At 47.9% G+C, this 26,361-nt stretch overlaps 1 protein-coding gene across 1 annotated transcript in view; it reads right to left on the bottom strand.

Annotated features, from left to right (window-relative positions):
- lgals2b (lectin, galactoside-binding, soluble, 2b) overlaps positions 1 to 18,121 on the bottom strand; it is a 155,802-nt gene extending 137,681 nt beyond the window's left edge. Inside the window, exon 1 of the mRNA XM_062564346.1 lies at positions 18,118 to 18,121. The gene's annotated coding sequence lies outside the window, so the exon portion shown is untranslated. The remainder of the gene's footprint in view (positions 1 to 18,117) is intronic.
- Between the last annotated feature and the right edge of the window lie 8,240 nt (positions 18,122 to 26,361).

Below are 26,361 nucleotides of genomic sequence, written 5' to 3'. Positions count from 1 at the left end.
TTTCTGATGCAGCTGAGGAGCCTCTGACTGTTTAAGCACCTCGTAGCAGGTTATATTTAGGATAAGATAGTGGTTTAGGTTTAATAACTGCAAGATGTTGCGTTACTCAAATACTTAAGTACATGTTACTTAAATTAGGAAGTTTCTTGAAAAATGAAACCAATCCATGTGGATTCAAAAAATATAGAACTTGCGGTTCTTATGAAAGCACAGACAGCGGTCTCCTGGGTGACAGTCCTTCGTGTCCACAACAAGTCATGTGACCTGCAGAGGTTCACGTAGGATAACATAACCGGACTGCAGCTGAACCGAGAGTCTCCCAGGAGAAGACTGCCTGTCTTTTCACAGGTGGCTTGTTAAATTCTCCTCCGAAGCGATTGCATATTCCAAACAAAAAGAAGAGGAGCTCAGAAGGTTGCAGCTTGTGTACATAAACACCACGAATGAGCCTTGTTAACCGGCGAGACGCGCACGCGCTTAAATCTTTAAACAGATTGCATCTTGACTGATTGATGGGACCTTGAAGGTGTGAACGCACGTGTCCGGAGCCCGGCGTGAGCGCTGCGCTGTTTATTTAACGAGCGGGTCGGATGGAGCATGTCAATTATTTGTGGGCACGTGAAGGGATGGAAGATGGAGCGCTAGAGGGGCAATCTGTGGCGGAAGCAGTGCGTGCGTGCGTGTGTGTGTGTGTGTGTGTGTGTGTGTAGGTCCGACTCGTGTGTCCATGGGATGGTGGTAACTGATTCCAGGAGGGGAGCTGTAACACACACGGGGGAAATCAAACAGCAGCAATTACAACCGGCTCTAAACATTGCATCAGGAAGGCGCCGGCGCTCCGTCCGATACCCAATTAGACGGCGGAGGAAGAAGTGCGCGTCCTCTCAGCCTGCTCCGTACTGGCATCTGGCGGGTGAGGCGGCGAGACAACGGGAGGTGTGGACGGCTGTCTCTGGGCCTGGGATCAGGGGTCGTCCCACCGTCCCACCGTCCCACTCTGCTGCCAACAGCCAATCCCCAAACGCCTTCCATTCAGAGCCCAGGGTTGATTTTTCCACTCTTACACACACACACACGCACATATACAGCCGTGTATAACTGTGCCTCAGGGTGGCGCTCATCATTCGCTGCTGATGACGCGAGAACATCAGAAACCGTCCCTACGAAGCGCATCGGAGCACGAGGCCGGTCTGGTTAGATTAGTCTCCTCTAACCAGACCCCCGGGTACTCGAGACAATGCAACACTAATCCAGGTCGGCTCAATATTGGACCAAGGATTCAATTGGACGATCCCAAAGCGTATAGAACTCCAATTTATATAACTGACATGTGATGTGAGTGTCTCCATCCCATAATCCCACTTCGGGTAAAGCAGCCGCGCAGAGACAGAATGTCTTTCATTGGGAGGGTTTTAAAGACAGGAGTTCATGGACGGATGGATACTGCACGCTGCACTGTCAATTACCAGCTCTCTCCCCAGCCCAGTGTGTGTGTGTGTGTGTGTGTGCGTGCGTGTGTGTGCGTGTGTGTGTGCGTGTGTGCGTGTGTGTGCGTGTGCAAGTCAATATGTGTGTCTTCTACCTCGGGCTAAGCTCATGTCTGCCAATTTCTTTCTGTCTTTGCCGCCATCCATCAGGTTCTCCTCCCGTCGGCCCGGCCAGGCCACCATTTTGATTCAAACAAAAAAGACTCCCCCCCGAAATACGCCTCACCCCCTCCTCTCGGAGGAGGCCTCTCAGGCCGCTGAGGCCTTCGATGTGGTGTTTACTGTAAGTCAGGCCAACGTTGGGAGGGAACACACGAGGATAAAGATGCAGAAAAGGGACAGTTATAAGAAGAGGAGGAAGAGGAGGCTCACGGGCAAATTAGGGGGGGTGGAAAGGAGGAAGGGTGGGGTACAGGATGATGGGAGAGGGGGAGGGAGAGGGCAGCAGGGTGGAGAAATGGTGGGAGGCAATTTCCGTTGCAAGATGGTAATTGTCCAACTCGACTCGATAACGAGGCCTTTAAAAAACTTGAAAAAATGCAATTTTCCCTCCACAAACTCATGCTGTTAATGGGATTTGTGCTCTCTGCCCCTGCTGCCCTAAACACACACACACACACACACACGCACACACACACACACACACACACACGCACATACAGAACGACAAACACAAACGGTCTCAATTCCACACATACAGTAGAACAACCCCCCCCCCCCCCCCCCCCGCCTCTCTCCAGTGGACTCGGTCTTTATTCAGATGTTTGCTAACCACACAGTCAGTGATTGGATGTTGGCATACAAACGCACAAACACACACGCACACAAATACACAAAAGCAAGAATGGAAATGAGAACCCGCTGGGCAGATTTTCCTTTTATCGCTTGACTCCTTGCCAGCATTATTCTTTACTTTCATGCCAATAAAGCCTGTGAAAGTGAACCGAATTGAAATACAGTCAGAGATGATGAGGTGTCACATCCTGTTACTTTCATACACAAACGTCCTCTGAGGAACCTCAGCGCTGCTACCAAAGAAACCCAGGAACCAGGCATTTATCGTTAGGGAGTAAACACTTCAACGCCCGCCGATGTTCTCTGCCAAACAGGTGTGTGCATCCATTGTGAGAGAGAGAGAGGGGGGGGGGGGGGGAGAGAGAGAGTGAGGGAGAGAGAGAAGGAAAGTGCCAGTGGATGCAAATGCAAAGGACACATTTCAAACAGCCATGTAGGCGTCTGAGGATGCGCTTGCATCGGTTTTGCAGATGAGCCAATCTATAAAGACCAGCGTTCATGCATGCTGATGATGCCAGAACGTATGCGTGTGTGCGTGCGCGTTTGTGTGTCTGTGTGTGAGAGAGAGAGAGAGAGAGAGGGAGGGAGAGAGAGGGAGAGGGAGAGCACCTGGGGCCAATTTGTATGTGAGATGTTGATTATTTCATTTCAAGGGAAAGTAAGTAAGGAATGTTCTGGCCCATTGGACAAAATTACCATACTCTATCAGCCGGGCCGCGGGTGGTGGTGGTGGTGGTGGCGCGGTGGGGGGGGGGGGGGGGGGGGGGGGTTCGATCGATAACAGTGACTCAGCAGTTGTGACAGGTGATGTCAGTATCCTCACAAAGCAAAGTAAAAAAACACCTCACGCCCCACAGCTGGTTTTCTTCTGCTCAGCAACACAAGAACCTTCCTTCATTAATCGATCACTCAGGTCAAAGGTCGCTATCCGTCGAGTTCGGCCCCTTCTGACCCACAGCGCTGAGGTGGACATCCTCATCCTACTGACCCCTCAGTGGATTCTACGAGGACCACAAAGGCTTTATTACAGTTACTACGACACAGCTTGATTTAAAAATGTAATAAAACTATGTAATTAGACTGGAATGAGTCTGTAAAAAGACTGTAATAGGACTATATAAACGTCTGTAATAAGACTTTAAAAAGACTGTAATAACACTATATTAAGTCTGTAATAAGACTGTAAAAAGACTGTAATAGGACTATATTAAGTCTGTAATAACACTGTAATAACACTGTAATAACACTGTAATAACACTGTAATAACACTATATTAAGTCTGTAATAAGACTGTAATAACACTGTAATAACACTATATTAAGTCTGTAATAAGACTGTAAAAAGACTAATAAGACTATATTAAGTCTGTAATAAGACAGTAATAAGACTGTATTAAGTCTGAAGTAAGACTACTAAGTCTCATGAATACCTGCACAATACAACATCATTCAATGCAGCAGCACCTCTCTGACTTTAATCTTTTATCCACCTCTATGATTCATTTACTGGTGGTTTTTTATATTGTTTTATATCGCAGTGCACTAATTAATCATTCAGGTAAATCTGCACATATTACAATGTGTTGAAGCAGCGCTCATCTCACTGAGTAAGTGAGCATCCCCGCCTTTGCTCTGTGTCAGATGGTTTGTCATTTCATTAATAACACATACAGTAGAAGCTAGAGCTCCTCTTCAAGTCGCGGCCAAGTTAACGTGTAATCAAAGAAGAAAGGCCTTTGCTGGAGGAAGCCTTTTCGCTACACCGGTCACACACCATCCGACATTTTCTTATTTTCAACTCCAAGCCCAAACTCACTGGTATCGAGTTAGAGAAGTGGATCCTCACCACATCTGAGCCGCAGGGCGTGAGCGCCGGCAGAAGCAGAGGCAGATGGAGCCGACGCCCCGCTCTGCAGGCCGATGCACGGCCGCGGTAATAGTGGAGCTCAGTGTCCCTGTGTGCCCCCCCCCCCCCCCCCTACATTAGCATTCTACGTGCAGCTGTGTATTAGGAGAAGCTGTGGAGCAAAGCATCCTCAAGCATCACAGCCACTGACAATGTGAAGGAAAGGAGCTGCAGCCCCAGCGCTAGATGTCATCTTTGTATTGATAATGTGGATCATTTGACTTCAATAACCAAGATGTCCCAGACTCTCAGAGGCCTCCGGGGGGAACGATGCAGCTTCTAAAGCGCCTGGTTCCATCGTTACGTTCCCTCAGAGGCACAAAGTCAGCAGCGCACACCCTCGCATGACAGGACCGAGGCCTCGTGAGTGACTGAAGAGGTTTGAAAGGGCAGGAATTAAAATAAATAACATTTATAAACATTTAACATTAAACGTTTAACATTGTGCAAAATGTGTCATTAAATTGGCCTCTCTGGCTCACTTACAGTACAACTTGGTTGGTGTGCATCGTCCCTGCACAATCAATGAATGAAATAATACATTTAATGTCGTGAAGTTTTCTTTACGATTTCTCCTGTTTTCACTTGTATTAAAAAATTCAAAATTCAAGTGAAACGAGGAAATCAGCGAGTTGTGACATAAATAATAAATAATACCACAAGGTTAAAATAAGGCAGAACTTGGTGAAATATTCACATCTCAGTACGTAGGTACACGAGGACATGGCTACTGAAATAGAAAAAAATATAGCAGAAATAAATGTAAGTCAGTGTAATGTCCCCATAAGGTGGGAAATCTGTGTGTGTGTGTGTGTGTGTGAGAACGCTGTGAACCTTTCTGTCACTCTACATCTATCTGCCTGCCAGATGCCTGCTAACAAGCACCTAGCTCCTCGCAGGCTAATACTCTACCTGCCCATCATACCCACACAGACGCACACAGACGTACACACACACACACACAGACACACACACACACACACACAGCATACTAACCACGGCTTGGCTGCTTTCACAGACTCACTAATCAGTGTGACTCACACATCTCTGTATGCCCATGTCCTGGTTTCTGCTTAATGCAGGTCGTCTGGAAGCACACACACACACACACACACACACTCACACAAACACACACACAAACTCACACATGGTAGCATGGAGGTGAGACCCACTGGGTATTCGGTGTGTGTCCTTGTCTCCGTGTCTCAGAGCTGGTGTCCATCAGTTATGTACCGGATTAGGACCATGACAGCTGTGTGTTGTTGTTGTTTTGTCAGTGTGCGTTTGGGTGTTGTTTGATGACGTGATTCCACGAAGTAAGCGGAATCTCTCTGTGAGAATGCGTGCAGCTCTCTGCCCGCCGCTCTGATGGAAATCCCCTGGTGGAGCCTCCGTTCCAGCTGCATCCAACAGCTGGCGGCCGAAAGTAAACAAGCGACTGGTGGAGGCAGCTGAGACGTGAACATGCTGTGTGGGTCCGTGACTGATTAATGACGACGTGGAGCGAGGTCTCCGTGCACGTGGAAATACAAGTGAGCAACCGCGTTGTGTTGCTTGATGCAATCTGGCAACAAGCAGGTTCCACTGCGCTTAAATGAACATCAAGACTTACTTAGGGGAATAAATAAAGAGAGAAGTAGCGTCATTTCCTCATAGACGTCTATGGGAGCAGAGCAGTCGCCCCCTGCTGGTCACTACACAGAAGTAGAGTCATTTCCTCATAGACGTCTATGGGAGCAGAGCAGTCGCCCCCTGCTGGTCACTACACAGAAGTAGAGTCATTTCCTCATAGACGTCTATGGGAGCAGAGCAGTCGCCCCCTGCTGGTCACTACACAGAAGTAGTCATTTCCTCATAGACGTCTATGGGAGCAGAGCAGTCGCCCCCTGCTGGTCACTACACAGAAGTAGAGTCATTTCCTCATAGACGTCTATGGGAGCAGAGCAGTCGCCCCCTGCTGGTCACTACACAGAAGTAGAGTCATTTCCTCATAGACGTCTATGGGAGCAGAGCAGTCGCCCCCTGCTGGTCACTACACAGAAGTAGTCATTTCCTCATAGACGTCTATGGGAGCAGAGCAGTCGCCCCCTGCTGGTCACTACACAGAAGTAGAGTCATTTCCTCATAGACGTCTATGGGAGCAGAGCAGTCGCCCCCTGCTGGTCACCACACAGAAGTAGAGTCATTTCCTCATAGACGTCTATGGGAGCAGAGCAGTCGCCCCCTGCTGGTCACTACACAGAAGTAGAGTCATTTCCTCATAGACGTCTATGGGAGCAGAGCAGTCGCCCCCTGCTGGTCACTACACAGAAGTAGTCATTTCCTCATAGACGTCTATGGGAGCAGAGCAGTCGCCCCCTGCTGGTCACTACACAGAAGTAGAGTCATTTCCTCATAGACGTCTATGGGAGCAGAGCAGTCGCCCCCTGCTGGTCACCACACAGAAGTAGAGTCATTTCCTCATAGACGTCTATGGGAGCAGAGGAGTCGCCCCCTGCTGGTCACTACACAGAAGTAGAGTCATTTCCTCATAGACGTCTATGGGAGCAGAGGAGTCGCCCCCTGCTGGTCACTACACAGAAGTAGAGTCATTTCCTCATAGACGTCTATGGGAGCAGAGGAGTCGCCCCCTGCTGGTCACTACACAGAAGTAGAGTCATTTCCTCATAGACGTCTATGGGAGCAGAGGAGTCGCCCCCTGCTGGTCAGTACACAGAAGTAGAGTCATTTCCTCATAGACGTCTATGGGAGCAGAGGAGTCGCCCCCTGCTGGTCACTACACAGAAGTAGAGTCATTTCCTCATAGACGTCTATGGGAGCAGAGGAGTCGCCCCCTGCTGGTCAGTAGTGAGGATGCATTGTTCAAGGTACCAATTAAAGTCTTCTTCATTTAGTTTAATCCGAAAGCTGTAAACCAAACAAATGCCTTCATTCTCCTCTCGTGCAGTGATGTCTGGCAGCTTTCGCACATCTTTCAGTCGGAGAACTGAACAACGTCCTTCACATGAGTGGCTGCAGACGTCCCTCCCCCCAACCCCCCCCCCCCCCCCCCCGTCCCCTTCCTGTCCCCTCGATACGGTGATTGGAATCACACTCGAAACCATCAGGAGTGCTGAAAACGACGACTCGTCAGGAGGTGCTTCAGCTGTTCAACACCCGTCAACAGCACGCTCTCCACGCGCATCGAGGCCCGGAGCCTCAGTTTCTCCCCAGTGTGAGTGTGTGTCTGTGTGTGTGAGACAGAGTGTGCGTTTCTGGCAGGTACACACAGCAGGCGAATAACAATCAAGTGTCTATCACTGAATATTCAGCAACCCGCACTGCTGAGCACACGAGATCCAGCAGCAACACAATTTGCCATCTTGCAGTACTGACAAAACATGTCGGTACGTTGATATCTGTGTGTCTAAGTGTGCGTGAGTGTGTGTGCGTGTGTGTGTGTGTGCGTTTTCACTTCCTTCTGACTGCGACGCACTTAGAGAACATTAAAGAGTTAAAGCGCTTTAAATCTCTGTCACTTCCATCGCACATTTTCCATAGAGTCAAAATGGCTGCATGTAGGAAGCTCTAGTCCATCTAACCAGGCACGCCATACGCACATTAACACAAAGAGCGAGCACGCACACACACACACACACATGTACACAAGCACAGGCACACTTTAGCTGTCAGCCACCATATCAGCCATAAATATGGTTTATTTATGTCTGTGACTTAGCGAGGATCCAAAAAAAAATCGAACCAGAGCACACGGCCGCGCTGATGCACCCGCAAACACACACAGACACACACACACACACACACTGTGACTCACACACATACACACACACACACTCACACACACATTTGAAAACAAAAAAGAGGTTGCAAACAAAAGAAATGTGTGCACCCAAACGGTAACTAGGCTGCAATTACTGTCAAATGCACATGTGCACACACACAGACACACACACACACGCTGATGGAATACCGGCAGTACAACAACCGCCTTGAACTGCTACCAAACTGGAGATTTAATCATCATAAATGTATCAAACACAAACACCCACACACGGCCATGGACCTTTGACACGACACGTTTGTGCACAGTGGAATTGAAAATAAGGCAGACATCTGTGAAGATATTTATCAACAGCAACTGGTGTAATTAAAAAGAGACCAAACATACCATAATGTACACGGCAAAGCTACGGCAAAGAGCTAAAACCCATCAACACATCTGTATTGTTGGAGTGATTAGTTGGGTTCAGCACCACGGACAGAGATGCATCCACACTCCCAACATCAGCCTTCATTTATTCATTGTGTCTTCTGTCTTTGGTCCTTTAAGGCTGATACAGACACTCAGGTAAGTCCTCAGCTGGGATTGGTCCTGGCAAGAGATTGTCCTGCTGTGCTCGGGCTCAAAAGACACTTTTTCTAATATTCAGTTTCTTCTGTTGATGTCTGGTGGCACAGAAAATGACGGACAGGTACTTTGACAATGAACCAGTGGGACCATGAAACAGTCCCCAGCTGACTTAAACCTGTCCAGCCAATCGCCTGCAGGCATTTCTCCCTGACTTGCTTGAGATCTTTATTCCACACAGCCGTAACACGCATTAAAAGACCTCCTGACCGGGTTTCAGCCCCGGCAAGGAGCCACTTCATCTGCCCAACCAAAAGAAATGCGACCAGAGAAACTGTTCTGAACCTTCTGCTCGACAACGAATTACAGGAAAAGGCTCAACTGTACGCGCCTTCCTTTTCCTGTGTGTTCTCCCCTCTCCCTCTCTCTCTCTCTCTCTCTCTCTCTCTCTCTCTCTCTCTCTCTCTCTCTCCCTCCAGCTGTTTGCAGCACAGACTCAATCCGGCCTCGGTCTTTGTTCAGCTCCAGAAAAACACTCAACTCCACCTTGCACTCATCTGGAGAACCAGAGACACACCTGATCCCGTCTGCTTCGGTGAAATCAGAAGCTCGCAAGCAAAACAAAGAACAAACACAGAGGATCATCTATTTATTTTTCCACCGATAATCCAATCGCTGCCTTCCAGACGTGATAATGGCTTCAAATTATTCCTTTGTCTGTTACTCTTCTATTTTGTTGCTCGTCTTCGGTTCTCTTTTCCATTGACTTTTTCATTTGGTGTTCTGTCACCCAATTACTTTGTGTTTTCTTGTTGTCGTTGCAGGTTGTTTAGCGCAGCCCCTCGGGCTCTCCTCATATCCACGCACAGCGGCTCCTTGTTCCTCCTCCTCGTAGGACGGGCTGTGAAAAGAGAGCTGCAGCATTCAGACACTGGGCGAACGCTCCAAACGAGAATGAGGTGGTGCTTTGAGCTGGATGCTAACATCGATAACATGCTAACAATGACGATGTTACGTGTTCCATGCTTTGTCATCTCAGTCTGGCCTTGAAACATAGAGTCACTAAGCCAATGAGCCAGTCCGTTCTTACTAAAGGGGAGCGTGAATGTTTGGGCTCGTATACCATTGACCTCGACCACACATTGACCTGTGTGCTAATAGGGCTCATCCTCTGGGTACCAGGATTGTTGTATTTCAGCCATAAAGTGTTGGACTGTCCCCACTTTTAGTCCAATACGACACGTCGCATCAAATCCCCGCTCGGTGTACAACATTAGGCATGACGAGCTGTCTATATTCTTACAACTCAAACTGCCCACTACATGATGTTTTGAGGTCCACGGGGACCCGCCCTGAGCTTTGATGGACACGTGGAGACTCTTTGAAAATGAATACAAAACGTTTAAATGATCACTGAGTGCAAAGTGTGCCGCTGAGACGGAGGCTGAGTGCTGTGAAAAGCTCTTGCAGTATCGATCCAATCTGTCTCCTGGAGTTTCATTTTGTGCTACCTGTCCTGCCTGCGGGGGGGGGGGGGGGCACCTGCATGTTGTGTGCAGATGTCCAACGGAATGCTCACCGAGGGTCACTCTAGACGTTGTTCCTTCTGGGGACAGAAAATAAAGTGAGCGTAAATCTGCTGATGGACGAGGGATCAGGTCTTTGTTTTAGTGTCGCCACACGGAACACAAGTCTAAGCTGAAGCTGAAGTAAGTGGTCACCATGGAAACAGGCATCAACAGTACCTGGAAGGTAGCAGGTGTGAAATGAGTTGTGTGATCCTCCTCAATCCTATTAATGAATATTATATTATTATCATAAATAAAAGTACTTTAGTTCATATGGATCCCACAAAATCCAGATAATGAAGGACAATAAGAGTGTCCATGTTTGCTCAGAGAACATCAAATCCACCTTCATTCATCACAGAAACATCAGTTAATGTGACTGGATCTATGACCTCGCTGTATATTTCTGGTTTTATTTATTTTCAGACTATTGGTGGATGAACTCACTGACAGACCACTCGGACATTTCAGACAAACACTGGAGGACGGATGAACTGCAATCAGGAGAAATAATTCTGTGTTTGTCTAGCGTGTGTGTGTGTGTGTGTGTGTGTGTGTGTGTGTGTGTGTGGAGTTGGAATTCAACAGAACTCGTCTGGAGGCAGAGATAAGCCCACGGAGTTAAACCTCAGTGGAGTCGAACAACCAGCGTTCCTCTGGTTGTGAATACTGAGGCTCAGTAACGGAACAGGGGGGGGGGGGGGGGGGAAGCTAAGAGAAAAGCAATCACCAGTAACAATAGAAGATGAAGCTGGAATATAAACATCTCAGTCACCCACTTTGTGCCCTGGGCTTTGGGGGCTTTGGACCTATTCATTGAAATAGCCTTTATTAAAGCGTTCTTCCCTCTGCTGTGGTCATCTGGGCAGTAAGCCCCCGGGTCAGTGATCAATAAAGGCTTTGATATTCTGCATTACGACCCTGTGGGGCCGGTGATGGTATCAGATCATACTTCATGTAACTGAAATGTTTGTGAAGATCAGATCAAACTGGGAGAAGGCTGATTTAAATTCTGATCGACAGGTTTTGGCAGATGTTCCATCGATGGTGAGCTTCTGTGGGGCCGTGTTCCGTGCTTCATTCCAACAGTCCTAATGGGGGGGGGGGGGGGGGGGTTGGAACTAAAGCACATTGTTGGTGCGTACAGACGTCCAGCATCACAGTCCCAGCGGGTTTTATCACCAGGACCATTGACTGTGTCCATGTGTGAATAGCAGGGCAGCATTTGGCGTGTAGAGCGGCACGGCGCCCGGCGTGTGGCGAAGAGACGTGTGAGCGCCCTACACGCCAAACGTTGGTCCAAACCACCAGACTGCAGAAGAGCAGCGGTGGACTCGGCACCATTCTGAGTTTAACGAAGCAGCACCTCGGTCGATTCGGCTCACAGTTGGAAAACTGACAAAAAAACGGGATGGATTTGATCCTTCCAGAGTTTTATGGATTATAACATCCCACCAAGGAAAGTAAGTGCAAAGCTGTGCCAGTGAAAAACAGTAGTTATGTCTTCCATTTACTCCCTTTCCGTCCATCCGTCTATCCATCTGTCCATCTATCCCCCCATCCATCCATCTATCCCCCCATCCATCCATCTATTGCCTCATCCATCCATCTATCCCCCCATCCATCCATCCATCCCCTCATCCATTCATCTATCCCCCATCTATCCATCCATCCATCCCCTCATCCATCCATCCATCCTCCTGAAGGCCGAGTCTCAGGGGCAGCAGGTTCAGAGGGTATTTTAAAGGTCCCTCATAACTCACAGGACATAATTCAACTTAATCTGATCTTCAGCTCTGACCTTCCTCCGTCTTCCCGTTTTTCCCCTTTTCACCGACGCAGTGACAGTTGGGCTCGGCCCCTTGAAGGAGTCAGCGGGTAACCGTGGTAACGCGGTGTATCAGGAGGTGTTAGGGATAAAAACCCTTCAGCTGCGTTAATAGAAAAGCTCACTGGCCACGTTTACGATACGATAGGAGGAACAGTGTCACATGGTGTCTGCACCAAGATGTTCCAGGGATTATTTTCCATAATTTATGACTTCATAATCTCTCAAAGGGAAGATAATATTCAGCTGAATTTGTGTGTTTGTCCTACCAACAAAGTAACACCCCAAGTGTTAACAAGCGTATGTGCTACCAAAATCACTAGTTATAATACGACATGATAAATCAACTACTAATAGTTAGAATACAAAGAGGCAGCTTGGATCTTCAGTGTACATGTTTGTGTGAAGGGGAGGAGAAGATTCGACGTGGCTCCGTCACAACTTTTATAATCTACATCCAACCAAACACCGCGTCGTTTCGTTTTTACACTTTTTGGGGCTTTAATCTTGTCGAGATTCAAAAGACGTCCTCCAGCCGTCTTTAACTGTCCCGCGTGTCCCTCCCTTTGGACTGACAGCGTCGGATAGCTCCTCTGCAAACAGGCTCTTGGTTCTCATGTGTCGCTCCCGGGGTGGAGGACAGACTGCGGCTTATTTTCGGATGATGGATCTGGCTTTTAAGTACATGACAGGAGACTGTTTTGGTCTGATAAACACGCCGCACCCAGCGAACGAAGGCGAGGCTCCACACCTTCTGAAATCAGAGACGACAAAACCCAGGCGCCTAAAAATAAGTTCAACAAAAACAACAAGATTTCATTTTTTGCATTTGCGAGAGAAGTTGTTGCGTGAAGCGGTCGAGGTCCCAGGGGTCCTGAGGAGTGAGAAGATTCCTCCGCTGAGTCAGCCCCAAATGGAACAGTAAATAGACTCACACACACACGCAGGCAGCACATTTACTACCTCGGTGCAGGAAATGTAAATATCACCCCAGATAAACTATATTACCCACACAGAATAGTTAATGCAAGCAAACACACAAACACACACACAGTCAATACCGGAGTCATGCATTTTTATCTACACCGTCAGGACTTAGGCCTGTCAGTCATTTAAACAACCTCCCTCTCACGCACACACACACACACACACACACACACACACACACACGGTGTCAATAACTGTAATTGCTGTCAGCCTCACTAAAGCTGCCACTGAGCCTCTGACCTCCTCCTGTCAGAAACACACACTGTCTGCTGCCACTTCTTAAGCACACACACACACACACTCACCTTCTCTCTCTCTCTGAGGCCATTCATCTGCTGCGATCATTCCCGTCAATCATCGCTATCACATGTTTTTAGCTCCTCTCGGCCGCAGTGTTTCCGGCGGGGGACAAACGGCATCTGGGACAAAAGCCCCATCCACGCGGGACAGGAGCTACCTGAGGGACCTCGAGTCATTGGATCAAATTGAGTAGGTTTGTCGGTTTCATCTAAATCTGCAGAGTCAGCGATTTGACCAGAAAAGAAACTCCAGTTTGTAGGTTCCTGCCAGCAGGTCCAACCCGGTGGAGGTCTGATTAATATCACACGTCAGGCACAAATGAGCTGTGGTATTTTGATTATTATTATCATCACCCGCCCGGGGTGACGTCGGTCTGAGGCCCTGGCAGCACTTCTGGGTAATAAAGTCCTCCAGCCGGCCACAGCTCTTTTGAGTGGCACCACGTTGCTTTTCCTTCTTTTCGTGTGATGAAGTGACACAAGAAAGAGCTCATGACCAGTCACTCAAACACAGTAGTGCAGGTATTGTTCATTATGATGGATTGTTTCTGTGCTTCACTGGTACCAGGCTATAAATGCTCATTACAAATTATTCCCTTTCACTATTTTACCCATTGTGATCAACAGAAAGAATGTATTGGTCACTATGAAGGACAAATATATTAATGAGAATATGTGTTATCGATACGTCTGTAATCGACACCTTAACTCAATGCGACCTTCAGCCAAAAGTCTCAAACTTCAAAAATGTTCTACCCCAGATTTTTGTGAGTCCCCTAAGCGTGAGTGTGTGAAAATGTTGTTGTCCCCATAAGGTGATTAGTATAAGACACAGATGTGGGTTCTCTATCTGCCCTACTAATACACTTATATATTACACAGGCACAAATTGAACAATTATACTGTCAAAACAGCACGAAAATGCAGAGACACGATGCCATATAGAAGCTCAAGAGGAAAGTCGTGTCTCTGAGGCCTCCAACTATCTATTATTACACCCAGTATGTTCAGAAGATGCAAGAAGTCAACACCCTGAATAATTTGGATAGAACAGACCAAAGCAAGTTCAGTGGCTTGCCAGAAAATGTCCAAGTCGAGCTTACATGGTTCTTAGATTTAATGAAATGAAAGTTTAATGATCCCTGTTGGAAAATTGGAGCACTGCTGCAGCAGGAAGAAAAGAAGTCAAATGCAGACACGGGCAAACTAAAGTGAGATCACGTAATGAAAAGTGCAATTAATTACAGTCAAAGTTAGATGAACAACTCCTACACGCTTCAATCGCGTATCTCATTAGGAAGAAGGCTTCTCACCTGCATCACGTCTCCAGTCACCGTCCGTTCCTCACCAGGAACACCAAGAGCTTTCAAAGCCGACACACTGCAGTAGATACAGTAGATACCAGAGCTCTGATTTTTGAAGTGTCCGATAGGTAATTAATTAGTCACGACCTTTTGGAGGTCTCCCTTTGGGCTTAACGGTATCTGTCTGATTCAGAGCGTAATGCTGCTGAACAGTAGCACCTCATCGTCTCATCGTGAAGATACGCTCAGCCTTCCGTAGCCGGACCTTCCTGCTCACTTGGTTTAGCGCTGTGACAGCAACACTTATTATCATTATGTGCACATTGTTAAATAAAACGGGAATATTTATGTTCACCCAACAACATCCATTAGTTCGAGCCAAGGGAAACAGGAGAAAGTCACAAAGTGAAATCTATTGTGATGCCCAGTTCTCTTCAGTATCTTTAGAATATACAAGAATCTTTACACACTTTTTGGTACGATGATGTCTCATCATGCAGGTAACACAACAACAACTCTATCACACCTGGTTAAGCTTAGAAAACGGCATCTTTAAGACGTGCAAATCAAACTGTCCCTGGTGAGGACTCATCCAAAGCTTTTGTTCAGATTTGGTGCAACTTTCACATGTTAACCCCCCCCCTGAGATGATCTCTCCACACCTCTGTTCTGAAATCAATGACAAGTCCTGAATCATCTCCAAGCCCTGCTGAAGATACTATTGCATGACCTTTAGTCCGCGCATTCAACCACACGGCAACGCGGGGGGGGGTGTCAGACCTTCAGGCACCGGGGGCCAGAGGCTGTGAGGGACACCGACGCACTACTTCCAGGTGTGGAGAAGAACATTTAAAGCTCCAAGCTGCTGACCCCAGGGGGTACGGGCTGAGGAACAAAAAACCATCTCCTTGGGGTTTGTTGACCGTGCTTCATCCCGCTTTAACATTCATTAAAGCATTCGCTCTTTTTGTTTGAGAGATTTTAGAGTTATTATTTGAGCCCAACGTCTGCTGCTGTTTCGTTAAACTGCCGACGCGGCTGTGTCTCGTTTGGGGGGGGGGGGAGATCCAGCGTCTTCTCACTGGCTGCGTGGGACACACGGCGGTTGAGTGTGATTTGGCAAAGCAGTGGGACAGGTGCAGTGAAATGCACGAGTGGGTGCACATCCGTCTCTGCCTCTGTGGTCATCAGTCTAATTCAGTCCCTCACATCTTTGTTCTGCCCGAGTGAAATTCAGAAAACAAAGTAAATCAAGGAGATAATACGCACAAGAAAAGAAATGAAAGTGCCTCGCGCAGAGTGACTCGCGCTGCTTTTGCTCGGGAGCATCATGCAAAGAGAGTTGAAGTATTTTACTGTGACAAATAGAATTGTGATGCTTTGAGGCGTTTTCGCTGCACTCGCGCCGAACTTGTCAGCAGCTCCTCTGAGGACCTATCAGAAGAAATCCAGCTTTCAGTCTCACTCGCTCTGTGATGTCGGAGACACAAATGATTACATTTGCAGAATGTTGAAATGGAGGAAAGTGCTACCACTAGAGAGAGAGCCCTTCAGTGGGATTCGTGATGCAGGACACAGGTGAAACAAGTCAAAGTCATGAGCAGCTTCTTTGGACCAGATTCATCTGATCCTCCAAAAGCAGGTCCCTGCACTTTGTAGCTCTACTGTGTTTCTATTGGATCTATTTGTCATTTTAAACGTGTTTTCTTTCAGCGCCCCGAGCAACGACGTGAAAGATTACAAAGTTTCAGGGAACAAAATAGAAAGAGTGTTGCTGGAAAAAAGAAAAGGGCGGCGTCTTTATGTCCGTCCCTACAAAAAAGTTTGAAGTCTGGAAGCAGAACAACGGATTTATTCAACGCATCATCGACTCCCGACGGGTTTTGCTGCCATGGCGATAAACAAGTTTCATCCTGAGAGGAAGTCTTTCTTCAGGGAGCTTATCTCAAACCCAAAATGCACCGTGGAAGACGTGTCTGTAAAAATGCATCATATTTGTGAAGCTGCCACTCTGTCGTTTAAATACAAGTCACTCGAGACTACCAATGAACTGCTCTGGTTTAAAACCCTTCTTCTACAGCTTTAACATCAAATGACTCCAACACCTCATTTACAAATACATGCAAGCAGTGTTTTACAAACTCAAGACTTTTGTATTCATTTCACGGTTGGTGTAATTGTCCCTGAGTTGAAATGACATCCGAGTTTCATCTCGATGAGAATCCAAAGCGTTTAAAGAATTGTGTTGATTCCGGCGCCCCCTGTGGCCTCCAGCGGTAGTGTCTCTGAGCCCCACACTCCTTGTAGAAACCCTCGGATTCTGCTGCAGCAGGGTCCGACACTCGGCCCCTCTCGGTCCTGGTTCCTCCAGCGGGTCCAGGGCCTCTGGCCGCCTGCTGGTGGCTCTACTCCTGGAGGAGGAGCAGGAGGAGGAGGTGCTGCTGTCTCTCCACCCGATTTAAAAAAAGCCTCCCGGTGACTTTAGGACTGGTTTGTTGACGTCTATTTGCTAATCATCTCGACTTGTCCATGAGTACTGCTGCTGGAGGATTCTGGGTGATGGTGACCCACTGCGCACAGATTCATTCACGATGAATACATGAATGATGTCCACTGTGCATACGCACGCGTTTCAGCCTCCAGCAACACAACATCTGCTCAGTGGTTTTCCCACGAGACCCTTTGAGGACGTTGGGGATTCAAACCGATAACATTTTTATTCTTAACGTTCCCCATCAGCCGGACTGTAAACGGCCTCCCCCAAATCCAGTAATGACCTTTAACCTCTGCTGGTTCCAGCTTGTTGTACAATGTTGTGTGCTGCATCTCCAGAAAAGCATTCAGCAGGTTCTGAATACAGACGTCCACACTACAACAACCCCCCCCCTCCCCCCCTCTCCTCTTTGCATTCATCTAAAACAGCAGCCAAGCGGTGTTTTCCTGCGCTAACGCAGAGCCGCCAGCCCTCAGCCTGCATTTCACGATGCGGCGAATCCAACGCAGCGTCGTCAGGGGGAAGCATCCATCTTCCTCTCTGCTGAGGAGAGGAACCAAAGAGACTGACACGTGTACCGATAGAGGCCAACATGTCACCTCACACATCCACGGATCGGCTTCAACACGCACACACACACACACACACACACAGGAGGAAAGGGAAGTGAAAAATGACAAAGCCAACAGCTGGTGTTTGGGCTCAACGGGAACATATTATTCTATTCTCTTATCAATCATATTCAGCCATGATCTTATTCCGGTCTCAATCCCATTTTCATTTCCACATTCTCCTCTCCGAGGTTGGGAGGGGGGGGTGGTTTGGTTTGTTGGATTTTGATGACACTCGGTGGGCCAAAACCTTTCAATATCCGAGAGGATTGATCCCAGCGAGTAATCAATAACTACTAACAGCACAGCTATCAGTTCAAAGCTGAATGATGGTGGAGTGGAGTCTGTATCAAAGCTCTTCACCTCCTCATGGCATGGACAGCAAAGAGCCATGTTCTCAGGTAGTATCACACAACAAGTCACATGAAGAGCACCTGAAGTAAAATAAACTTTAACACCTTGGTACTAACAACAACTTAATTACTAAAGGTAATGCACTTCAGGAGAGATTTAACTTTTCCAGGTCTCCTGGGTGAAAGTTTTATTTTTTATTTTATGATGATATTCTTTATTTTTGACTGATAGTGGAAACCTTTTGAAACCGTTTGAAGGCAACTAAAGCCCCGAAATGTTCACGAGTTCTATGCTCGTTTTTGTTTTCTGTTCATTTTCTCTTTAGTCTTTTAATTACTCCTAATTTGACTTTGTGTCCCGTAAAATTCATTTCCCTCGAGTCCTTTGTCTTTCACCGACCGAGCTCCGGTTGGAGACGTGTGTTCGCTCACTGCTTTCGTCTCGCTTGTTCTCAGAGGAGTAAAAGGTCTAAATGAGCACTGGGTGTTGCCTTTGTGAGAGCTGCAGATACAGTGTTCAATGTTCTCTCCCCCTCGATGCCTCCCCTTCTTCCTCGCCCGTTTCCTTCTTATCTCCCCCCTTTGCTTTTTAATTCTTCTTCCTCTGATCTGCCCTTCTCACACGTTCACTGGATTGGGTTTGGCCCTCAAGGGCCCCTAATCCAATCCGCTGCTCCTGTTCCCCTAAGCCTCGCGTTGTAGCTTCACAGTTCATGATGAGACACACACACACACACACACACACACACACACACACACACACACACCACGACAAGCGTCCTCCACTACATTCAGACGGAGACCCGAAACCACGGCAACATGCGGCCTTCACAGTGACCAAACACCTCTAAACTCTGCCTTCATTTCGTCACGTTCATCCTGTCATGCAGGTGTGTATGGAGACTGTTTACCTGCCCCCCCCCCCCCCACGGATGATTTATGAGCGTGGTCTCGTGGCGTTAATAGATCGCCGCCTGCTGTTACAAAGAGAGCTGAGGTTTCCACTGAAGGGAGAGTGGTATTTACAGCCTTTTAATGTTTATTCAGTTCAGCCATGAATATGGTGATATTTAGGAGGAGGAGGAGGAGGAGGAGGAGGAAGATGGCGAGCATAAAAGCAGTTGCAACAATGATGATGAAAGGAGTCCTGAAGATGACAGCGTGATGGGGATAAATATAGCCTGGTATTTGTACGTGGATGATTGATGAGGGTGATGATAACAGCACCAGACCACGGCATCAGAGCTAATGAATGTTTGCGTTAATGGGAATAATGATGAGGAAGATGAACGGAAGGGCAGTGATGATGATGATAATGATGATGATGATGATGAAACAGGGATCAGTGTATGTTCTCACTCTGCTCTGTCACAATATTTAACAGGAGTCCTGTGAAACTTGGCGCTCCCTCCAGCGGCCCGCAGTGCCGCTCTGGCCTCTGCTATCCTGGCACGGCACGGCACGACACAGCCAAATGAGTCACGCACGCACGCCCGCACCACAATGAGGTGCATAAACAAATGTGCACGAAGTTACGGCTCGCATGGAGGTAATGGCACTGGAACCCCAACGAATCACCGGCGGGCGTCCCGTGGCTCGCGTGTCACGTTACATCCGCCGTGATCGTGTTCACGGCGGCGGTCATCCGTCACGCCCCCCCCCCCCCCCCCCCTGACTGTGCTGTAATAACGGGGGGTGGAGGGGGGCTGTAACGTCTCGGTGAGGGTGTGTTCCCGGTGGCAGTCCGTAGTGATCCCGACCTGTGCGTCAGTGCGCATTGGAGACGACCGAGACCCCCCCCCCCCGCCGCCGCTCTCTGATCACCCCCTTCGATCTCCCTCTCCACGTCCCTCTCCTAAGCATCTATCCTCCGTCTCCAAACGAGCGGGACTTGGGGAAAGGGAGAAGATACCCCCCCCCTCAGCCCCCCTTCTCCGTCCTGACTGATGGAAAGTGGAGATGGTGGAGACTCTCAGCCCTCGTCTGTCTCCCCTCTGTTCAGCATCTCACGAGACCTGCAGCACCCCCCCCCCCCCCCCTCCCACACACACACACACACACACACACCCGGGGAGCCCGCGGACAGCAGCACCGGCGTGCGCGTGTCTCTCATGTGCGCACGTCCCGGTAAACCCACAAGTGATGGAGCCCCCCCGACATGGACTCCAATACGGCGACGTGTTTTCTCTTACCTTGGTCGGGGTCTCGGTCCGGTGGGGGGGGGGGGCAGGAGGGGAGGGGGGGAGCAGCTTTACGGTCCGTTCTGCGGCGGCACGTCGGGGGGGAAGCGAGAGAGTATTATCCGTGGACGGCGCGGAGGTCCGTGCGTTCCAGCAGAGAGAGAGAGAGAGGGAGAGAGAGAGGGGGGAGGAGGGGGAGAGACGGAGCGGAGAGATAGAGGAGGTGGCTTGGTCCGATGGGGGGGGGGGTGAATCGGGGCAACAGCCGCTCCTGATAACACAAAGCCGCACTGAGAGCCACAAGCCTCTTATAGGTGTCACTTGACCGGTGCGTCGTTAAAAAGCCGGCGGGACGTCACGTGACTCCACGAGGAGAGAAGAAGAGTTAATTGAGCTATTTTTAACCCTCAGTGCTGCGTGAAGCGCGTCAGTAACCGATGACCAGCAGCGCGATGAGTCTCCAGAGGTGCTCATGACGTCACGCTAGGCGGTGTGGGAGTTCCGGGGGGGGGGGGGGGGGAGAGTTCTCTCTTACGTCCCATCAAGTCATTGCCCCCCCCCCCCCCATCCACACAGCTGCTTTCCAATCTGCTCCAGTATACCAACGCGCCTTCAAAAGTGCGCGCAAGGGTTCTCACACACACACAAACACGCACTTTCACGCGCACACACACGCACACACAGACATGCTGGCAGAAGGAGAGAAAAGGGGTATTGATTTGCTCTTAATTTGTGCATGAGTATTTGGGGAGTGTGTGTGTGTGTGTGTGTGTGTCTGTCTGCGTGTGTGCGTGTGTGTGTGCGTGTGTGTGTGCGTGTGTGTGCGTGTGTGTGTGTGTGTGTGTGTGTGTGTGTGTGTGTGTGTGTGTGTGTGTGTGTGTGCCTGTAGTGGAATCAATAGCTGATAACCCAGACCACCTACAAGGGGTCCATATCTTACTCTGCTCATGGGGCTGGAGATCCTTCAGTAGCAAATAAATGAATAAACGATGGTGATGAGGAAGAAGAATGTAAAACATATAATAATTGAATATTATTAGAAAGAACTTATTAGAAAGGACTTTTTAAAGTCTTTGTTTCTCACCTGCATTGGGTACGCTGGGCTTCCTGTTCCCTCTGACTGCACGTTGAGGAGGAGACCTCCTTACAGTACTTCGTCTCCTTTTAAGGAAACAGATCCTGGCTGAAAGAATTCAAAAATAAGCCTTTAACAAAGGCAGCTGTCGTCCATGGACTCGTCCGCTGCTTGTGGACAAAAGGCTTTCAGAGCTTCTCCTAAACATTACGAGAGCTCAGTGCTGGACCTTCAGACAGACAACAAACTCTTCCCTTTAGTGCAGCATCGGGGAAGTGGGCCTGTGTCCTCTTACATCCTTCATTGGGACCATCTGTCTCGATGAATGGAGTAATTGTTGCGTAATAGCCTTACATTTGTTTGCTTTAGGTGAGCAATAAGGCCGGAGAGGAGTTTCATGGCCTCCACATTTGTCTCGCGACGGCATGTTATTTCCCGGCACTTCCTGTCTCTGCTGATAGATGAACACGGGCGAGGACCTCATGAGACGCGTTCGGGTTCGGGTACGGAATGTACCAACCCAAATAGAACAAATTAAGCAATGCGGCCCAGATTCTACTTTGTTTACATTATTTATTTTTGACAAAATGTTCACAGCGACTGTTTCTGTCAAATGTTTGACTCCATTTGTCTTTCTTTCAGCTTCTGGAATGGAAAGCATCTAAATGCAGTAAATAATGGAAGGGAAAGGCCAGCTGATGCAAACAGTCACAGATAAAAAGAATCATTGATGTGATGTCAGAGATAAACTCACAGCTGCAAAGAAACAAACACTCGACCGTGTGAATACTTGATGTCAGAGCATCCGACCGTTCAGCCAGGTGCGCATCAAAGGTTGCCATAGCGATGCACCCCTCCCATGACCACAGTCTATTCTCTGTAAAACATGTATTTTCCGGCTGGCCGTTGAGTTTGCCTTTGTGTCTCCGTGGACTCTTGTCCCTGTGAGTCCGTCCTGCTGAATCGGTGCTTGTGACGTGCAATAATACGATCAGCAGCCTTCTGCTCGCTCTCTGAGCAGCACGGGGGCCACCAGGTGGGAAACTTTCCCGCTTTGTAATCCCGTGAAATTATTTTTGAAACGCTTGTTTCACACTTTGAAAAAGACGGCAATAAAATATCCAGGGAAATCGAAATCATTTCATTATGTTCCCCTCTGCCGTGAAATTGAGGGAAAGACAAACAGCCACAGCGACAAATACTTTGGGGGGAATATGCAGTACGATGCAGTTAGATAAACTGTAGCAGAAGGGGGTTTGGTTTCTCTTTGGCTCTTTTGGACGCACGCATGTCCCAGTCTAAAAGGCTGAGGACATTGATCATGGACTTTGGCTCTCTTTAGCTCTGAAGGTGCTGATGCAGACGCCTGCAGCACCTAATGGATTTAAAAGCTTTCAGGCTTCCCACACGTTTGCCCTTTGGCCTGTGAGCTCAATGGCCACCTTGCACTAGTGGACCGTGATTGAGAGGAGCGCTTTTGATTGGCCGCATCGAGCCAAAGGGTAGCCGCGGGAGAGATGTTAAGTTGACCTTTAACCCCATAGAGGCTAGATGAGGCATCACGGGAGGATGACTCAGACTGTTTCTGCACCTGCAAATAGGTTCGGAAGATTCATCCACATTCATCCACTCTCCTCATTTAAAGGCCTTTTGACTTACCGCTCAAACCAGAAATCAGTGGGAGAATGATGACTGTATTTAGGTATTATTTCCTCTTTCCCTCCATTAAAGTTGTTAAACATAATTTGCTGCTTGCAAAATTAATGAACAATATGCTCGGCAATGTTAACATACTGTCGGCTTCGAGAAGCTTAATAAGAGAAGAGAAATATGAGGCCGATGGGGATATCAGGGAAAAATGACTATATATATATATATTGAGTCAGTATGAAGTGTGAAAACATGTAAAGATGTTGCCCCACCCAAAATATGCAGCCACCCTGTGGCCATCCTTCCTGGTTTTACTCAAATCCAACTGGTGGTGGAAGTGATTCTGGAGGGCTGTGAAAAAGACGCAGGCGCTCCAGGAGCTCCAATAAAAAACACACCAGCTGTGTGTTTGTGACAAATATGATGCTTTTACGATGGGCACAATGACAAAGTAGTATAAATGTACAACAACCTTTAATTTGTAGCTCTTTTTTATTCAAAACTAATGCTTTCTATAATAACCCACTTTCCACCTCTCGGTTTTATCTTGCTTTTGACCTTGCTTATTGTCCTCATTTTCCATTATTCATCTTTCTTACACTTGACCACAAGTTATTTCTTTTTAAAATAAACACTTTTAAATATACAGTCATCATGAGATGATCCGTTTCCCTCAAAACAACGATGGTCAAACTATTGGTGTCACTGAGTGAAACATCTGGGGATCATCAAAGTTATTGTGAGTCTTCATCTGGAAAACATGACTATCTGTACAAATGTCAATCCTCCGTGTAAGAGAGCGCTTTGAGCATTTGGGTCATACGAGATCAAGTAGAGGATCACCAGCGACAACAGTCTTCATCCTCTCATGAATGTTTGTAGAAAGCTTCATGGCGGTCCATTAAATAGTTGCTGAGGTATTTCAGTGCGGACCAAAGGCTCTCATAAGGAGAAGAGGCAGGGAGGCTTAAAGGATACGCAGAAAGGTCAGTTTTATATCTAGCAATCAGTTCTAAGATGCACCATCCCTCCAAACACAATGCTGTCTGAGGTCCCCCTGAGATACCTGCTGTAGTAAATAAACCTTCCCAGCATGACCTCCACCGTCACATCGGGACGACTGTAGCGCGAAATAAGTCATTTTTCAATCGTGGCAGAATGTAAGAAGAGCCTCCTCTCACCTTTTTACTCTCCTTGTGTACTCCTCGCTATCCTCTCTTCGTCAAAGTGGAGGGAAGACCTGCAAATATCCTTAGTGCTCCTTTCCCTATCTCATCACACGCTCAGTGGGCAGACAGGAAGCTTTGTGACTGTGACTGTTTTCCCATCAGGGAGGATTACCTCAGTGTCTGCACGCCACACACGCAGTAACATGTGGAGAAGAAAATCAGTGTTTAGTACCTACACACTTAGCTTTTCTGCAGCTGATGGGATTATTCTGTACACGAGTCCCCTACAAATAGTAACACCTGTACAATGTCCTGAAAGTCATCGCAACAACACAACAATCTCCGGCCTCTGAAATGACAGCAACGATAACTCAACACCTCCCTGAATAATGAGAACTTGTCAAATCGAATAATTGATGAGCTGAGCAGAAACAGCATTTACAAAGTTGCCATATTCAAAATGGATTTACGAGATGCTGTGTGCAGCTGTGGTAGCAGCAACCAACTGTCAATCACAGTAAGTCCCACCCCAAACATCCCCTGCTTCATGGTCTGTTTGACTCTGAATGGACCATAATTTACTAAATGAACATCATGCTGCATTGGAGAAGACTTGAAACTAGAGACTGAGACCATAAACTCATGTTTGCAATGTTTACTGAGGGAATAAATCAAGAGAGAATTAGAGTCATTTCCTCATAGACGTCTATGGGAGCAGAGGAGTCGCCCCCTGCTGGTCACTACACAGAAGTAGAGTCATTTCCTCATAGACGTCTATGGGAGCAGAGGAGTCGCCCCCTGCTGGTCACTACAAAGAAGTAGAGTCATTTCCTCATAGACGTCTATGGGAGCAGAGGAGTCGCCCCCTGCTGGTCACTACACAGAAGTAGAGTCATTTCCTCATAGACGTCTATGGGAGCAGAGGAGTCGCCCCCCTGCTGGTCACTACACAGAAGTAGAGTCATTTCCTCATAGACGTCTATGGGAGCAGAGGAGTCGCCCCCTGCTGGAATACCTGACCCGTGAGTGTGTGACTCAGCACACCCTCCCTGGGTAAACAAAGCCTTAAGAAACGACAGCAGTGTGTGTCAGGTAGATGGATGGCAGGGTCAGCTGCTTGGGACACTGAGAAGGTTGGGGGTGCACCTCATTGAGTGCGCTGCAAATAGACAGCTGGAGAAATGCAGTGGACTCAGACACTATTGAACAGAGCTCAATGGTCTGAATCTCCCCTGGGGAATACAATACACAAGAACACACACACCTATGGGAAAAAGGTTTTAGCATGACTTGACTCCCGCATTTGAGGCTCTGGCTCCAGACCTTCCTTCGATTAAATTGAGAACATTTACAAACTCAAAGATGCCTTCAGGAATAGAGGGATTTCAACTGCTAGAAACAAACAGCAAACCCAATGTGTACATTTTAAACACCCCGTGCTCCCCCCCTTGTAGATTGTGGCCCTCGTGGGAAAACCTGAGCACTGAATATCTGGATCCAATTCCAAGTCATCAAATGGTTCCCCCTAAAGAGTGCTGTGTTTCCTGCTGGCGACACAAAGCCAAAAGGATGGAAAGGCAAACTATAAATGTGAGAATGTTTGATCAGAAAGCTCCGACTGAGCCGTCGGCCTGCGGTTGGTTTTCTGCTTTTAATCTTTGTGTTCTAATCGCATGGAAGCAAAGTTGGTGTCTAGTTATATTTTCGGGCGCACATCATCAGCGGCGGAGAGATCTAAGCATGTGTGCGACTGCTGGCTCACAATTTCATGGTGACAACTATGTTGTTAGTTTCTATCATAACATTTGCAGTTGACCACGACTTGTTCCAACGTGATGAACAGACCAGCATCTGTTTGTAGCCTTGGCTCACACTGATGTTTGAAGATTACAAATTGGATTTGGGCTGAGCAAGACATGCAAACAGCTGCAAGGACATATTTGTACGCTGCTGTACTGCAGAGCAACTGCTAATGTCAGCAAGCTAATATTGTCATGGGGGGGACGCGGTCGAGGGCAAGGAGGGAGGACTCAAATGCGGAGTTGAAAAATAAAAGACTTTAATTGTCAAAAACTCAAAATCAAAATCGCTCCAACCAAAAAAGGGAGGAAGGAGGAGAAAACAAAACAGACAAAAACAGGGACCTGGACTTGAAGACTGGAAAACACGAAACAGACTTGACTTGACTTACTTGACACATGAACGCTGACATGTAATGACGCCACACCAGACAAGAGACTCACAGGGCTTAAATACACAAGGGAGGTGCAGGTGATTGAACACAGGTGGAAACGATCAAGCACGGCAG

This window comes from Pungitius pungitius, chromosome 9, assembly GCF_949316345.1.
Source record: "Pungitius pungitius chromosome 9, fPunPun2.1, whole genome shotgun sequence".
In the NCBI taxonomy this organism is placed as follows: domain Eukaryota; kingdom Metazoa; phylum Chordata; class Actinopteri; order Perciformes; family Gasterosteidae; genus Pungitius; species Pungitius pungitius.
This window is presented reverse-complemented; position numbering and strand designations above follow the sequence as displayed.